Source organism: Berghia stephanieae, chromosome 7 (genome assembly GCF_034508935.2).
Source record: "Berghia stephanieae isolate SIO BIC M18660-M18661 chromosome 7, UCSD_Bste_1.3, whole genome shotgun sequence".
In the NCBI taxonomy this organism is placed as follows: Eukaryota; Metazoa; Mollusca; class Gastropoda; order Nudibranchia; family Aeolidiidae; genus Berghia; species Berghia stephanieae.
This window is the reverse complement of record NC_088366.1, coordinates 54,766,706-54,784,205: the sequence shown is the minus strand read 5'-3', so window position 1 is coordinate 54,784,205 and position 17,500 is coordinate 54,766,706. Positions and strand designations below refer to the sequence as shown.

The 17,500-nt window shown below is 36.1% G+C and overlaps 1 protein-coding gene across 1 annotated transcript in view; it reads right to left on the bottom strand.

Moving 5' to 3' along the window:
• The window catches only part of LOC144977511 (uncharacterized), an 83,256-nt gene that overhangs the window by 35,121 nt on the left and 30,635 nt on the right, over positions 1 to 17,500 (bottom strand). The window lies entirely within an intron of this gene.

Sequence of the window (17,500 nt, the reverse complement as noted above, 5' to 3'; positions counted from 1 at the left end):
ATGGATACACACCGTTTTGTGTGTTGGTCCGTTATACTTCCGGATGGCAATGTTATGAGCTTCTAAGCCAAGCGCATACTATCTATATAGTGGTGTGAGACCCATTAGAAGCAGCTGTCATTTTGAAGACTGACCTATTACTCACATTTTAAAGTGATTTGTCGATACACCATTTTGCTTAATTAAATTAATAACTGTGCGTATCGATAATTTTTTCCCCCCAAGATCCGATTGATTTTCTAATGTCTTGAATAGTGATTCTTCGATCCCATATAGAATAGGGAATGAGATTAGCGGAAGAGTAGCGTCCCTTGATTGGACGTCACCCATAGTCTGTGACGTCACCGGCGGAAAAGTTATTAAAGAGAGAACGTCATGTTGGTTGTGCGCATGCGTCTCTCGTCCTCGCACAACCGACATGACGTTCTCTCTCTAATAACTTTTCCGCCGGTGACGTTACAGACTATGGATGATGTCCAATCAAGGGACGGTACTCTTCCGCTAATCTCATTCCCTATTGACTCTTTTAACTCAGCCTCTGTGTAGATCGTTGTGTGAACCTTATAGACCATGTAGGGAAGGACATCATTAACCAACAAGCTGCACTGCCGTACTCTGGATAAACTCATATTTAAAAATTTGGCCAGAAAACTCGTCCTTCAAATATAGATCGATTGAAATGACTCTCATCTTAGCAAAAACTCCCAAACCTGGGACTTCGCACGAAGTGTGTGTGGATGTTTGTATGTGTGTGTGTGTGTGTGTGTGTGTCTATATATATATAGCCACACACAATTTATATATATATATATATATATATATATATATATATATATATATAAATTGATTACTTGGTCATAAGAGTATCGAGAGAAACAAGATGTAGCGTGAGAGAGAGAGAGAGAGAGAGAGAGAGAGAGAGATAGAGATAGGGAGAGGGAGAGAGGGAGAGAGAGGGAGAGAGAGAGAGAGAGAGAGGGGGGGGGGGGTAATTTGGTCTTTTAAAATTGTACAAGCAGGCTATTTCTGGGTACGGAGCACCCATTTAATCCTTCAAAGGACGGACGAGAATATCGGTCACTGGGGGATTCTTTGTTCCTTTTAAATATTCATCATTGAACCAGTTCGCTGCGGTGCTCTTGAAAAATTCGTATTTAAAAATTTGGCCAGAAAACTCCTCCTTCAAATATCGATCGTTTTAATAAATGACTCTCGTCTTAGCGAAAAACTCTCAAACCTGGGACTTCGCGAAGTCTTCCTTAAAGTACTATGCTTGAGAGTTGTCACAGTGAGCAAATTGGCGGTTAATAATCTTGCTTAAGGAAAAAGACGAAAGTGCCTGAAGCGGGGCTCGAAGAGAGAGAGAGGGAAAGAGAGAAAGAGAAAGAGAGAAAGAGAGAACGGGAGCGAGAGAGAGAGAGAGAGAGAGAGAGAGAGAGAGAGAGAGGGGGGGGATTTTGTACTTTTAAAATTGTAAAAGGCAGGCTATATCTGGTTATAGAGCACCCATTTAATCCTTGAATTCAAAGGACGGACTAGAATATCGGTCACTGGGGGATTCTTTGTTCCATTAAAATATTCATCATTGAACCAGTTCGCTGCCGCCGTACTCTTGAAAAATGTGACCCCTCGTCTCAAAACGGTATTAAGTCGGGATGATTAATATGCTGGAAATTGAATTTGTAGCCAGAAATATCAGACTTGTGTTGAGTTTGTATGCTTTATTGAGTAGAATGAATATGATACTTTAGAGTGCTGAATACCAATGATCATTATTTTTACACCAGTTCAACTATAATTTGACTTTTTAGCATCTGGCTCATCCCGACTTAATACCGTTTTGAGACGTCGGGTCACAAATTCGTATTTAAAAATTTGGCCAGAAAACTCGTCCTTCAAATATCGATAGATTTAAATGACCCTCGTCTTAGCAAAAAAACTCGACAAAGGAACCCCGTATCTATTTTTAGAACATCACACGTCATTAGGAATAATGCTGAAGGAAGGGCTTAAGACAATAGACCTTGACTCAAAAAAGGTCTATTCTTAAGACAAAGGAACCCCGTATCTATTTTTAGAACATCACGCGTCATTAGGAATAATACTGAAGGAAGGGGGTAATTACTGTAATTTTCCTGTTTGGAAAGGGAAAGGAAGAGGGTGTTTTCCTAATTGATCGTCGGTCAGAAAGTGTCTTCGTCCATGAATAATGTTATTCCGTACATGTCATTTCGGAATGTCTACTCCTCATCTATTCAGTCGTTTTACGCCTATCTGTCCTCTTTCTCCTACTCTAACACCATTACTAAAATTACCTCCTCCTCCTCCTTCTCTTTCTCCTACTCCACAAACACTACCAACAATACCCCCTCCTCTTTCTCCTACTCCACCACCATTACCAACAATATCCCCTCCTCTTTCTCCTACTCCACCACCATTACCAACAATACCTCCTCTCTCTCTCTCTCTCCCTTTCTCTCCTCCCCCCCCCCCCTCTCCATCTCTCTCTCTCTCTCTCCCCTTCTATCTCTCTCTCTTTCTTCTCCCCAGTCCCCCCCTCTCTCTCTCTCTCTCTCTCTCTCTCTCTCTCTCTCTGTTCCTCTCTCTTCCTCTCATTTGTGACCCAACGTCTCAAAACGGTATTAAGTCGGGATGAGCCAGATGCTAAAAAGTCAAATTATAGTTGAACTGGTCAAAAATAATGATCATTGGTATTTAGCACTCTAAAGTATCATATTCATTCTCCTCAATAAAGCATACAAACTCAACACAAGTCTGATATTTCTGGCTACAAATTCAATTTCCAGCATATTAATCATCCCGACTTAATACCGTTTTGAGACGAGGGGTCACATTTAGTTACACAAGATGTTACCGACGTGTGCTTATTTGCAGGTCTGAGAAACCAATTCCTTATAGACTCATGGTTGTTATAGAAAACTCAAAACATGACGCAAAACATTGTCCATTACAACAATGTTAAACTAGGCCCATAAGTAGGTTCGAATGTCAGACCTGCATATATGTACACGTTGGATGTGACCCTTCAGCAAAAACTAACTTTATTTGATGTTCGCATTTCTGCCAAGGTTTACTAAGTGCAATCAATGAAATGATCGGATTTGCGGCCTTCATTGGCGACCTTAACCAAACTATACACGTTTTCCCCTGCATGAAACGAATCTCTCCCTCCCTCTCTCTCTCTCTCTCTCTCTCTCTCTCTCTCTCTCTCTCTCACTCACTCCCTCTCTCTCTCTCTCTCTCTCTCTCTCTCTTTCTCTCTCTCTCTCTCCAAATTATGTAAACTGCCACCCTTAGGCAAAGACTAAACTTTATTTGATGTTCTCAATTCTGCCAAGATCTTCCAAGTGCAAGCGAAGAAGAAGATCCGATTTGGAGCATCCACCATCCACTGGTGACCCTCAACTAACTATTCACGTTTCTCCGTCACATACGCCGTCAAGTTCTCTGTAAATTACATAAGCTCGTACGACCCTAAGGCAAGAAAGAATCCAATCCATCCAGTAGCTTAACTATTTCCGATAAAGCTGTTTGAAAAAGGATTATAATATTATGAAGACCTGCATAACAAAATGATCAATGTGAGATTTCTCATTTCAAACTAAAATGTGACCCATCGTCTCAAAACGGTATTATGTCGGAACGAACAAAATGCTTAAAAGCAGAATTAAATCTTAAACTGGTCAAAAATATAAATTGTTGGCATTAGCACCCTAAAATATGGTATTCATTCTCCTCAATAAAACATACAAACTCAACACAAGTCTGATACTTATGGCTATAAATTCAATTTTCAACATCGTAACCATCCCGACTTAATACCGTTTTGAGGCGAAGGGTCACAAATGATAAAAAGTATTAATAAATTTTAAATTTCACTCGATAGGGAAATTTTTGTTTTAACTCTCTCCTTACCAGCCATTTTCAAGTTTTTCCCCAAAACTTCACACCAAACTAACACAAAATAGATTTTTACCACTCTAACATACTAGCAGTAAAGTTCTTGCGATACTTCATTTCTGTAGCAAAACATGCTCTACAACACACTGTTCATTTTATTTAAATTTCATGAAATTTGAATTTTAAAAAAGGTTGGTTGTATCGTAACGAATGTGACGATTTTCCTATAGTTGGTAAGGAGAGGGTTAACTCTCTCCTTACCACACGTTTTCAGTATTTTCCGCAAAATGGCATCCATACATACCACTAGAACTGATTTTTAAAAACTCAAACCTAAAAGCATGCGAAAGATAATTTTGTTCTACAAAAAACAACATTATCTTTTCATAAACTAAACACAGATTTTTCCTCCAATGTTTTGATGTACAAATAAATAATATTAATCTGAATATGCAAATGTAACAAATGTGACGATTTTGCTGCAGATGGTGAGAAGAAGGTTAAAAACTAAATATTCATTATATATCAACAATTAGAACGTTTTTTTTTCTTCTTTGCTTTTATATATATATATAATATATATATATATATATATATATATATATATATATTATATATATATATATATATAAGAGAGAGAGAGAGAGAGAGAGAGAGAGAGAGAGAATCGTGTTTGATACAAATATGGTACGAAAAGTGCTCGACATGTAGTAATGGAGCGAATAATTCGCTCCATATATATATAATATATATATATATATATATATATATATATATATATATATAAATTATAGCCTTTTGCGCCACGACATCATAAGATATCGTCGCCTTGGCATTCCACGAAGGAATATAAGACTTCATCAAACAAGATGTCTAATGTCAACAGGAATCACCCATGTTGTCCAAGTGAGCAAATTGGGGGTTAATAATCTTCTAAGGAAAAAAAACGAAAGTGCTGAAGCGGGGCTCGAACTCGGGTCATCCGGGTCACAGTGCAATGCCTTAACCACTCGGCCACTTCGCCCCCCTATATATATATATATATATAATATATATATATATATATAATATATAATATATATATATAAATATATATATATATATAAATATATATAATATAAATATATATATATATAATATATATATATATATATATAATATATGCTATATACTAAAACTTTTACTGATGTTCAAGATTTAGGTCACACGTCCATTCTAAAGTCCATTACTGGTGAATGATATATATACCATTGATCCAAAAAATCCCCTAAAATGATTGAACGAATACAATGAACTTGACCCAATTTGGCATTAGCATTTCATTGGGCCGAGCTTGGAAAGTCTATGTCTTTTACATTCATCTCTTTTTCTGATCTTGTTTTACCATTTTTTTTTATATAATTTTTTGTTAATTTTGGCCCACCCCCCCAGTCAAATAAAAATAAAAAAAAAAAATAAAACAAAACTTTACCAAACTTAAAAAAATCAGCAAAAAAAAAACAAAAAAAACAAACTAACAAAAAAAAAAAACGAAAAAAAAGAACCAAAAAAACTCGTGATAAAATAGAAAAAGAAAAAAGAAAACTCGTCTTCAAATATCGATCGATTTAAAACCTTGACAGGGCAAAAAACACTCAAACCAGCCCCAGCTTCAGACGTTTTATCTTCCATTTATTATATTTTTTTATTTTCAAGACAGGGCATTAACTCGTTTGAAGAAAAAATTTTGGCCAAATTTGTTATAACGTTTTTTCAAGTACGACGTGAACAGGTTTTAAAAATTTAACTACGCCGTTAGAAACACAAACCCTTTTTACACCTGGTTACTTGTCGAAAGACTAATCTAACACCGTATATATATTTTACGATTATTTATTATATGTCCATTTATTACTTTTTCTAAGAAAATTATTATTGTGTATCTAATATTTTTTAGTGTTTACATGTTAATATATTGAATAAAACTATTATCCACATTATTTTATATATTTTTTTGCGGTAATTGTATTTGTATTATATCTATGTATTGAATTCAGGTTAACCCCTGCATATTATCCTTGATAAGCTTTTATTATATATTATTTAGTATCTAGTTATAATTATTATACTTAATATGTATTTTATTTAAATTTATTGCCTAAGTTTTTTTTAATTTTAATTATCTTTATCAGTATCTCTTTATTATGTTAATATTATGTTATTCTATTATAAAATTATTTTTTATTTTAATTTTATATAATAATTCTCTAATTGATTATTATACATTGTATTAAATCTTAGATAACAATAAGGTTAACTTTTACATTATTTATTTGGAATTATTAAGTCATTTTATATTATTATTTTTTTTATTTTTTTATATTATATATTGGATTTGTATGTGTTATTATTTGGTTAATTTAGTGGTATTTCATCTGATTAATTTAAATGCAGCAATCATTTAAGTCTCCATCATCATCATCATCATCATATCATCCACCTCCTCTCACCTCTTCTATATATTATATCATTATTAATCATCATATATTAAAGGGCTTTCCATAGATTCATATTTACCGCCCGGCCGTCGAAGGACTCGAACAAGCAACCGGGACCGAAGGCGAGCGAGCGAGTGTCATACCACGAGACTTACAGAACTGCACTAATTAATTAATCATAACGACAGCCATAATTATAATTGTCATGTTCCTCCCCTTTCCAAATCGGTGAAGCAATGCAAATGATTTCCACTCGACAGATCTCACTTGTTTACTTAATTAGAAATTCCCTTTCGAGGCGGGTGCCCTGGTTGAACATCGACGAATCATTAGCTCCATTTTCACACATCAATTAATAATATTCGTGAAGCTCGTAAATTTGTAATTTCGATTTCTGTCTTCGTGAAGTTAAAAATAAGAAGGGACTATGAGAATCAGTATTGTTCACCCAGTTAATAATTACCTTACTCTAGAAATACGCGTATTATAAAAAAATCACCAGAAAACTCGTCCTTCAAATATCGTTCGATTCAAATGACCCGACCCCATCTTGGAGACCTTGCGGTCCTAGGTTTTAGAGTTGTTTATCCTCGCTTTAGGGATGGCAAGGTTCGTACCCTCGCTCGACGCATAGTCGGTCCTGGAAAAGACTCTTTACTCATATCATCACGTACTCATGTAAATATCACCTGGACCTTAACAGTTCGTTGTCTTGTGAAAATTGTATAATGCCTAAACAGGCGTCATGTCTCTCCTACTTGTAAATGTGCTGTTGACCAGGGACCCTGTAAAGCCATTGAGCAGTTCGTCGATATTCCTATATAAAGCCAATTAAAAAAAATTTAAGCTCCAGTTTGAGAGTATTTTACTTTTTTTTTATGTGTGGAATTGAGGTCATTTAAATCGATTGATATTTGAAGGACGATTTTCTGGCCAACTTTTAAATACGTGTTTTTTAGAGTACGAGTTATTTTAATCGGTTAAGATACGCTTCAAAGCCCATGACGTCACTCCCATTGGTAACGACGCATGGTAACTTAGAACTGGCTCTAAACTATCGAACAATGGCGGACGCCCTTATGAAATATTTTTCCCACGATCATAAAATCGTATCCATAGGAGAAAAAAACAACATAAATCTGATCATGTTTTGACTTTTACACATTCTGATCACAAGACATATGAAAAGTTCTAGTTCTAGCCAGCATGAATAAAAAGTACAGATTTTCTTTGTTTAGAACCACGATGGCCGCCGTTGCTAGGCGACGTGACATCAGACTATAGAATCCAATTGTTAATGAAACAACCGCAATATCGTTACGCCTTATTATTTTATTCATGGGCTTGAACATGTCTTGAACAAGTATCAAAGACTGGTATCTAGTTACTTTGTTGTTGCAAATTTATAGTTTTGAAAATGCAAGTCTTTTTCTGTTGTTGAAAGAATCTCTTTTCGTGACGATACTAATTAATTTACGAATGAGATTCTATGTGCGATATGATAATAATTTTTAGCTGCGACATTTATATTATTCACGAGTGGTTGTTGTACAACTTTTCTAAAGTATTATAACAATATCATAACAAAAACCAGTTGGCGACGACGGGCGATCCAGCAAGTACGCCATGTTATATTTATGGGCTCGATTATGTGGCGTATCGATACCAATCTTTTTTTGCAAATTTAATTATTCTGAACATAACCATTTTTTGGAAAACTCTTTTCATTCAAGACTTAATGAATTCAATGAATGAGATTTTGTTAGCGATATATTATTTTTTAGCTATAACTTGTATATATATACATATGGCTCTGGATACGCTTTTATGCTCGTCGGAGAAATATTCCATTAGGGCGTCCGCCATTGTTCCGGACGGTTAGAGCCAGTTACTAAGTTACCATGCGTCATTACGAGGGAAGTGACGTTACTTACGACTGTTGAAGCGTATTATTCTGAACAAACCTGTCTTTTGAAAACTCTCTTAATTCAAGACTTAATGAATTCAGTGAATGAGATTTTGTTAGCGATATTATATTATTTTTAGCTGTGACTTGTATATTATATAAAAGAGTATAAAATATTTTGAAGTATAACAAAATAATAATAAGAAATGATTGGCGAACATTACACCATAATATTATATTTATGGGTTTGATTATGTGAAGTATCGATACCCATCTTTTTGCAAATGTAATTATTCTGAATAAATACCCGTCTTTTGTAAACTCCTTTCATTCAAGACTTAATGAATTCAGTAAATGAGATTCGGTTAGCGAGATGATATTATTTTCAGCTGTGTCTTGTATATAGAAAACAAAGAGTATAGAATATTCTGAAGAATAAATTTTTGGGTTTGATTATGTGGAGTATCGATACCAATCTTTTTGCAAATGTAATTGTTCTGAAATGGCCCGTCATTTGACAACTCTTCATTTAATTAAGACATAAAACGAATTCAGTTAATGAGATTTTATTTTCGATACGATTTTATTTTTAGCTGCGACCTTTATATCAAAGAAATAGAACATAAAACGTTCTGAAATATTATATCAAAACTATTACAAGAACCAATTGATCGTTCCTCCGTGACCTCTTGTTGCTATGTCTGTCAAGCTATAGATAGAACGAAGACGACGTCACTCAAATCTTTGTTATTGATTTTGCCATCCACGTTTATGAGTACTTCTCACTAAACTGTATGAAGCAGACATATAAACATTCGTGGTTACACATAGTTTTGTGTGTTGGTCCGTTATGCTTCCGGATGGCAATGTTGTGAACTTCTTAGCCAAGCGCATACTATCTATTGACGTGGATGCATTTTTTTTACTATAGATAGTATGCGCTTGGCTAAGAAGCTCATAACATTGCCATCCGGAAGTATAACGGACAAACACACAAACTGTGTGTATCCATGAACGTTTATAGTCAGGTTAATACAGTTCAGTGAGCATTACCCATAAACGCGGATGGCAAAAACAATAACAAAGACCCGAGTGACGTCATCTTCGAACTATCTATACTATAATCTTATAGATAGAATGCGCTTGGCCGAGGAGTTCACAACATTGCCATCCGGAAGTATAACGGACCAACACACAAACTCTGTGTAACCGGGAACTTTTATAGTCTGGTTAATACAGTTTAGTGAGAACAACTCACAAACGCGGATGGCAAAAACAATAACAAAGGCCTGAGTGACGTCATCTGCATACTATCTATAGTTTCCGTCTCCAGTTATTCAATCAACCTAATACATATGCATACATATTTGAATATTAATATTACGTCAATTATCTAATATTTCATCAAATCTAGTCGAATAAATAATTCAGTGGTTTTAATTTATTTTTGACTTGAAAATGCAACAGAAAGTATAGAAGGAACACCATTGACGTCACTCGGCTCTTTGTTACTATACTGTTGTTAGCCAGCCTTTTTTATGAGTTATGGACAATATAAAAGAAAAGACAGAGACATCGGTTCCGGAGCAGGGTTGCCCATTTGGAAGATTTTCTGCCAAATGTCTTTTTTTTTTTTGGCAGAATTTGAAGTCATCTCGCAGAAAAAAACAAACGGTTTGGCAGTTTGGCAGATATTTGGAAGATTTTATTTTCCACGTTTTCCATGGCAATTTTTATGTAATAGTGATTTTTTTAAACTTGGGAAATGAAAAAAAAAATATGACATCGGCCTTTCGAATTTTTTGTTTAACAAAACTGATGAGTTTTCAAAGGGGGTTCTATAAATAGTACGGTTTGGCATATTTTTGTGGTATTTGGCAGATTTTTTTATTCCAGTTGGCAGAATGCCTGAAAATAATCTGGCAACCCTGTTCTGGAGCTGCTAGAAACAGGCAGGCATGGAGGAAGACTGTAACTTCTGCTTCACGCAAGTCCCCCCGATGGTCATGGGATTGAGTGAGTGAGAGATCAATAATAACGATGAGATTTTTAACCTTTAGAGTTGCACATAATTTTGTGCGTTGGTACGTTTTATCCGGCTGGCAGATGTTGTGAGTTTATTATCTAAACGTAGTGACAGTTTTAACTATTTTACAGTGTTGAACTTATTCATATTATAAAGCGCAGCTCTGGTTATGGAGCTGTTCCTTTTTTATATATACATCCTATTTCCATTGTATTTTTGTTATTGTGTAAATTATAACACGTCTGTACAAATATTTTTCCTTTTTGGGATGCGATAAAGTATTATTATTATTATTATTATTATTATTATTATTATTATTATTATTATTATTATTATTATTATTATTATTATTATTATTATTATTATTATAGCATGAATAAAATTTTGCCCCTGAAATCAACCCATGACCGTGAACCGAACACCCATAGAGACTTCAAGTAGTTTCTATCTCCCGAAGCAAACAACCCACTGGTCCTGAGCAATATTCACAATCGGGTTCAATAGTCTGATGTCACGTCCGCCCAGCAACGAGCAGCAGCTTGGTTCTAAACAAAGAAAATCGGTACTTTTAATTCTTCATGCTGGCTAGAACTTTTTAACATGTCATGTGATCAGAATGTATAAAAGTCAAAACGTGATCAGATTTATAATTTTTATTTTCTCCTCTGGATACACTTTTTTTTCTCGTCGGAGAAGTATTTACATAAGGGCGTCCGCCATTGTTCCAATAGTTTAGAACCAGTTACTGTTACCAGGCGTCATTACGAGGGATGTGACGTCACGACTGTTGAAGACATTGTTGCTCCCTTCCGTCTCAACTCCGACTCCATGGGTCTAATGAAATGGCTCTGATGAACTACTTTTGAAGGACAAGCCTACTAGCTGATGACAGTAGGAAACAGAAGTGTGATGTCAAAAAAAAAAACTGGTTCCAACCTCAATGGAAGTGTATAAACCACTCTTCCGGAGGACTGAATATATGCCTTGTGTAATTGATCTTCTGGTTTCAGAGTGATGGCGTCATATATTCTAGTCTTAATATGTGGCCCTCCCTCTCAAAGCGGTATTATGTCGGGATCCACTCGGTTAGGGAAATTGAATTCTTTGCCACACATTTCAAACTTGGGTTTAATTTCTGTACGTTATTCTGGAGTATAAAGACTATTTCTTGCATTGCAAAAACTTCTAAGGTCCAATTTCTCACCATTCTATCTCTAAATTCACTTTTTGGGGTCTGAATCATTCCGACATAATACCGTTTTGAGACGGAGGGTCACATATATTATGCTGGTCGTCAATAAAAATCATACATCTTCGCTGTTTTACGTTCTGTAATCATAAGCATCTGCCTATAGATAGAATGCGCTTGGCTAAGAATCTCACAACATTGCCATCCGGAAGAATAACGGACCTACCAACACACAAAACTATGTGTAACCTTAAACGTTTATAGTCTGGTTCATACAGTTTAGTGAGAATTACTCATAAACGCGGATGGCAAAAATAAATAACAAAGACCCGAGTGACGTCAACTTCATTCTATCTATAGATTCTGCTACTAAATAAATAGTTATTAATTCTACCTTATGATTCAATATGTAACCTATTTGTTTGGTGGTTTGTTTTTTCTGGCTGAATCTTGGGTTATTTCAAATATTTTCTCAACCCCCCCCCCCCCCAACCCTAGAGACATATTTTTTTTAATTACTCAATGAGAATAATAACTGTAATTTCATTCATTCATTCATTCATTCATCCATTCATTCATTCATTCATTCTATACAAATAGAAGAAAGAATGTTAAAACCTGGAAATTGACGTCATAGGACTTGATCAATCAGAATACCATGCTACCATTAACCCTTTTACAACGAGACAACAATTGCTTTCAAACCAGAGGGTTGTTAAAAAAATAAATTTTTATTCTATTCTTTGTTGTTGCCATTTTAATGCTATGCGTTTAGGTAAAATACTCAAAACATCCGCCAGCCAAATTAAAACATACCATACCAACACTCAAATCTGTGAGTAAGATTTAACGTTTATAGATAGTATGCACTTGTCTAATAAGCTCACAACATTGCCATCCGGAAGTATAACGGACCAACACACAAAACTGTGTGTAAACATGAACGTTTAGAGTCTGGGTAATACAGTTTAGTGAGCATTACTCATAAACGCGGATGGCAAAAAACAATAACAAAGACCCGATTGACGTCCTCTTCGTTCTATCTATAGTCTGATTGGTACAATTTAGTGAGAACAAATTACTAACAGGCTGTCTAAAATAACAAGAACAAAAAGCTGAATGACGTCGATTTTGTTCCTGCCTTCTATAGATAGTATGCAGATGACGTCACTCAGGCCTTTGTTATTGTTTTTGCCATCCGCGTTTGTGAGTTGTTCTCACTAAACTGTATTAACCAGACTATAAAAGTTCATGATTACACAGAGTTTGTGTGTTGGTCCGTTATACTTCCGGATGGCAATGTTGTGAACTCCTTGGCCAAGCGCATTCTATCTATATTATTATCGAATTAGAGTTTACTCCAAGTCCGCCCGTTAGAGGTTAACATTGCCATAATATTATACCCAAGACTATTAAAACAATAGGCATATAAATAGTCTATTCAATCCCCCCCCCCCCCCCCCCCCCCCCCCCCTCCACTCTCCATCCGCCCTGGTCCTCCCCCACCGGTCCTTGAATCATAAGGCCAGACTTCAACCCCCCCCCCCCCCCCCACCCCAAAAAACCCAACAAAAACAAAACAAAAAAGAAACACAAAACAAACAAACAAAGACAAACAAAAAAAAAAAACAAACAAAAACAACAACAACAACCAAAAAAAAAATAAATAAAAAAATAAAAACCCAAAAAGCAAAACAAAACAAAGAACAAAAAAAAACAAAACAAAAACAAAAAAAATAAACCAAAACTACGACTTTAAAATTTTGGCTAGGAAACTCGATACTCAAACATCGCTCGATTTAAATGACCTTCACCTTGTCGGAGTGGTTGGTGGTGGATAGCTCATACTCACGAGTAGACTCACGCTCGCCCCGAACAGTCGGAGGAGTTGTCGTACGTACCAGCAAGGTCGCGGGTTCGAGCCCCCAATCGCAGCCGCGAAATTTTTATTCTCTATAGATAGTATGCGCTTGACTTAGAAGCTCATAACATTGCCCTCCGGAAGTATAACGGACCAACACACAAAACTGTGTGTATCCATGAACGTTTATAGTCAGGTTAATACAGTTCAGTGGTCATTACTCATAAACGCGGATGGCAAAAAACAATAACAAAGACCTGAGTGACGTCATCTTCGAACTATCTATTTATTGTCTTCTGGAACTTTCCTACTCACTTTCTTTTCTTGTTCTCCTCTCACCTTGTCAAAAATTCTCAAACCTGGGGGGACTTTAAGCGTGGCCTTCGTAAAGTTATGGCCTGATACTGAACAAAAAATGACGTCAAAATGCCAGTCTTTTGCCACGAAAGAAAACAAATCGTGAGTTGTATTCAATAGTTCAACCAATGAAATAACTTGTTTCCATGAGCTCTACTAACGACAACTCACTAAGCGGTGCAAAAACCAAATAATGACGTCAAACTGCCAGTCCTTTTGGATTTCAGTATCAGGCTATAACATAACGATGGCTACGCTTTAAGGCCGTCCCAGGTTTGATAGTTTTTTGACAAGATGAAGGTCATTTTTTAATCGATCGATATTTGAAGAAAGGATTTTCTAGCCAAAATTTGAAGAAAAAAAAGGTTTTTTCTTTTCTTTCCGAGACTGGAAATATTAATAGTAGATTTATCGAACTGAGTGGGTGGATGAAAGAAAGACTGTGAATTAAATTACTCTGCACAAAGGACGGCGAGTTTCATTTAGCTATTATTGATCTCATTCGTCCAATAATATATGCAATTACATTATTCTATAGATAGAATGCGCCTGACGTCACACAACTTCCAATTATAAGGAACAAAATTGACGTCACTCAGCTATTGGTTATTGCGTTTTTTTTTTTCCCATCCGCTTTTTATGAGAAATTCTCAGTAAACTGTATTTATTACAAAACCAGACTATAAAAGTTCAAGGTTAGACATAGGTTTGTGTGTTGGTCCGTTATACTTCCGGATGGCAATGTTGTGAGCTTCTTGGCCAAGCGCACAGTATATATAGATGGAATGAAGTTGACGTCACAGGGGTCTTTGTTATTGTTTTTTTTTTTGTTTTTGTTTTTTGTTTGTTTTGTTTTGTTTTTGTGACATCCGCTTTTATGAGTAATTCTCACTAAACTATTAACCGGACTATAACCGTTTAAGATTACACATAGTTTTATATGTTGAGCTGTTATATTTCCGGATGGCTATGTTGTAAGCTTCTTGGCCAAGCTTATACTTATCTATAGATAGTTCGAAGATGACGTCACTCAGGTCTTTGTTATTGTTTTTTGCCATCCGCGTTTATGAGTACTGCTCACTGAACTGTATTAACCCGACTATAAACGTTCATGGATACACACAGTTTTGTGTGTTGGTCCCTTATACTTCCGGATGGCAATGTTATGAGCTTCTTAGCCAAGCGCATACTATCGATAGATCCTGCTTCTAAAATAGTTATTCAATAGATAGAATGCGCTTGGCCAAGGAGTTCACAACATTGCCATCCGGAAGTAAAACGGACCAACACACAAAACTGTGTGTACCCATGAACGTTTATAGTCAGGTTAATACAGTATAGTGAGAAGTACTCATAAACGCGGATGGCAAAAACAATAACAAAGACCTGAGTGACGTCATTTTCGAACTATCTATACATCCTGCTTCTAAAATAGTTATTCAAAATGTAACCTATTCATTATTAATTAGGTGACTGATAACACACACAATTCCAAAATAATAATTTTAAAGCGGAAGTGTAGAAGGTATGACGTCATGACCTAGATCCGGCTTATTAATTCTGAACATTTCATTGGTTGATTTATATCATCAAATTAGAAAGAAAATCTGATAATATAACACGTGCGATGGTTACGTAAGCCAGGGTTAAATTCATAACATCCTTGTTAACGGAAATACCGTTATCACCTCTGCAGATCCAGATCACACCTCTGCAGATGCCTGGCCAAGATCCGGCTTATCGACAAACGGATGCTATGCGTGTAGGTAAAATACTCACGACATCCGCCAACCGGATTTAACGTGCCAACACACACACACACACACACACACACACACACACAAATACCGTTATCATCTCTGCAGATCACACCTCTGCAGATGCCTGGCCAAGATCCGGCTTATCGACAAACGGATGCTAAGCGTGTAGGTAAAATACTCACGACATCCGCCAACCGGATTTAACGTACCAACACACACACACACACACACACACACACACACACACAAATACCGTTATCACCTCTGCAGATCATACTGGCGGATGCCTGGCCTAAATCTCTGGTTTATCGACAAACGGATCCTATGCGTTTAGGTAAAATATTCACAACATCCGCCAAGCGGATTTAACGTGCCAACACACACACACACAAATACCGTTATCTCACCAGCGGATGCCTGGCCAAGATCTCTGGCTTATCGACAAACTGATGCTATGTGTTTAGGTAAAATACTCACAAGTACCGTTGTCACATCTGCAGCGACGGATGCATAGCCAAGATCCGGCTTATCAACAAACTGATGCTATGCGTTTAGGTAAAATAATCACAACATCCGCCAAGCGGCTTTAACGGATCGACCAACACACACAAAACTGTGTGTAACCTTGGACGTTTGTAGTCTTGATTGATAGAATCAATAGTGAGGGCTAATCACCAAAATGCGGCGATGTAGTCTAGCGATATGACACTCGCCATCGGATTTGAGCGGCGCATAGATGATTCCTTGGAAATTACTCTTTACTCACATTCTCTCACCGAACTCAGGTGTAAAATGAGTACCTGACCGCTAACACCGTTGTCTCAGTCGAATAAAAAAATGGTAATATCGCCTACCAGACGTCAAGTCTTGTTCTACATGTTACATGTTGCTGTTGGTCAGGGACTCTTTTTTAAAAAGGGCTTTTAGCACGTTTAGTGGATATTGCGCTATAGATAGTATGCAGATGACGTCACTCAGGCCTTTGTTATTGTTTTTGCCATCCGCGTTTGTGAGTTGTTCTCACTAAACTGTATTAACCAGACTATAAAAGTTCATGGTTACACAGAGTTTGTGTGTTGGTCCGTTATACTTCCGGATGGCAATGTTGTGAACTCCTTGGCCAAGCGCATACTATCTATATAAAAGCTCAAGTTTTTTATTCTTTTATTTTTTTTTATTTGAGCGGTGCATGGAAATGACTCTTTACTCACATTCTCTCACCTTACTCAAGTGTAAAATGAGTACCTGACCGTAAACAGCGTTGTCTTTGTCGGGGAAAAAAAATATAATATTACTAACATACGTCATGTCTGTCTCCTCCTACATATCAATTGTTTCTGTTTGCTAGGGACCCCTTGTAATGCGCCTTGAGAACTTCCAGTGGATATTTTCGGTAAAAAAGCCTTTTCATCCAGTGCTCCAAGCCTATGGAACGCACTCAGTCCTTGGACAAAGTCCTGTGAAAATTCATCATCTTTCAGGAAATGTCTGAAGACTGAGTTGTTCCGTGAAGCTTATTTTTTTATGGAATAGATGTTGCTTAGATTTTGTTTTTGTATAGATAGAATGCGCTTGGCCAAGGAGTTCACAACATTGCCATCCGGAAGTATACGGACCAACACACAAAACTGTGTGTATCCGTGAACGTTTATAGTCAGATTAATACAGTTCAATGAGCATTATTCATAAACGCGGATGGCAAAAAACAATAACAAAGACCTGAGTGACGTCATTTTCGAACTATCTATTCCTGCTTATTTTGTAGTGTCGTAATTTTTGATTTTGTTGTCTTTAAACATTTTTATTATGTAAAGCGCCGCAGAGCACGATTTACGTGGATGTTTAGGCGTTATATAAATTCATTATTTACTATTTTACTATTTACTATATTACGTATGTAAATGCTCAGGTTTTTTTTCTTATATATATATATATATATATATATATATATATATATATTATATATATATATATATATATATATATATTTCTTTTTTTTTTTT